The sequence below is a fragment of the Chrysochloris asiatica genome, unplaced genomic scaffold (assembly GCF_000296735.1).
Source record: "Chrysochloris asiatica unplaced genomic scaffold, ChrAsi1.0 scaffold00163, whole genome shotgun sequence".
NCBI lineage: Eukaryota > Metazoa > Chordata > Mammalia > Afrosoricida > Chrysochloridae > Chrysochloris > Chrysochloris asiatica.
This window is the reverse complement of record NW_006408681.1, coordinates 3891440-3893169: the sequence shown is the minus strand read 5'-3', so window position 1 is coordinate 3893169 and position 1730 is coordinate 3891440.

Here is a 1730-nt window from a genome sequence, read left to right as displayed (position 1 = left end):
TATTTCATTTCATTGCAATGATTACAATCCCCTCCATGCATCATCAAATAACCACACAGGCCCGCCCCCTAAGCTCTCTCCCTCCCTGAGTCCAGTGTCCCCAGCCACTCCATCTGTCCATGTCATTGTCTCTGTCTCCATCCCTGGTGTCACTGCCTCTATGGGTAGGGTCCCGCTCTCCATTCTTCTCATTTGATGGTCCCAGGGACCTAAGCTCCTGGGCTGCAAAATCAACCACTCCCCTCCTTTTGTCAAAAAACACCTCCTCTATATTTCCAACCCTTGCAGTCAGTCCTGATGGCAGTTATTCACTATTGTACCACAAAAGTCTTATCCCTATTTCCTTTCGCCAACCCGGTTCCAACAGATGGGAACTCATTCAGAGGAGGTTCTACCTAACCCTGACCCATCTGGAACCAGGCTCCCTCTTGAAAGCTTGTAAGCCAGTGGCTTCTTGCCTTTATAGCTCCCTCCTCCCTATTTTGGGTAGCCAGTGTATAAGTAGCCCATCCCTGTCAATCCTGTGTACCGAGAGGGTGGGAGTGATTCTTGCTGTAACGATTTATTCCCGTTTTTGAGCTATGACATCCATACGTATAGGCAAAGTTCATCAAATTGTAGTGCGTTACTCTTTTATGGGTATTTGAAGGTATATGTGTTCTAGTGCATCTCCCCTCACTTCATATCAGCTGGACCCTTCACTCTCCACTCTAGTCCTCTGTGGCCATGTCACTGCCTCTGGGTCCAGAAGTCCCCAGGTCTTGCCGTAACTGCTGGCCATCCAGGTCTCCACCTGGGTTCACAGGGGTCTGTTGAATGTGGTAGGACTTAGCTCTCAACTTCATTGCTGTTTCTTCCCCGTCTTCCCCTTATCAGTGACCAATGTGGTCACCAGCCAGACCGCATTCCTGCTCGTGTCTTCCCCTTGAGTCTCAGTCTTGGAAGGAGGTTTGCTTTGGGGTGGGGGTGGGGGACCCTACCAATTGCCTTAATGGCTCCTGGGCAAACAGCTTACTTGTTCTTGTGGTAATCAATCATACTGCCATTGTTGTTTCAGGTTTTTCTTACTGCTTTCTTCACAAAGTATCTTCTGTTCTTCTAGTTGCTCCAGGTTGGACTACTCGTCCTTTCCAGTGGAAATTTCCCACCTCAAACAATTCTGGATGGGGTTCTGGTTTCCACCTATTGTCTTATGCAATGCAAAAGCTTCACAGGAGGTCTCTTTCACTGGACAATGTATAGCCCCCTTTAAAGTATTCCAATCAGTTATAGGCTGAAGGTGGACTTACAAGCTTTCTATTGTGATGTTTCTGGCTTATCCTTACCACCCCCACCCCCAAGTGTCTATTTCACAATGGTAGGTAAGGGAAACCAAGATGTAAAAGACAGCGAAGCATCTTAACTTTATGCCCCTCTTATACCCTAACAAACCATGTCTCCATCCCTGTATCCCAGAGCCCTGTTGTTCCAAGGTTGTGCATACATCATCATTTAGCTCTCTCCATCGAGATTGATGTAGCCTGTTGGTTTTGTATATATGCTCTTGATTATGTTGAGGAATTTCCATTCAGTTACTACTTTGTTGAGTGTTTTTATCAGGAATGGATGTTGGATTTTGTCAAATGCCTTTTCTGCATCAATTGGTATGATCATGTGGTTCTTTTCTTTTTTCTTATTTATATGGTGGATTACATTGATTGTTTTTCTAATGTTGAACCATCCTTGCAATC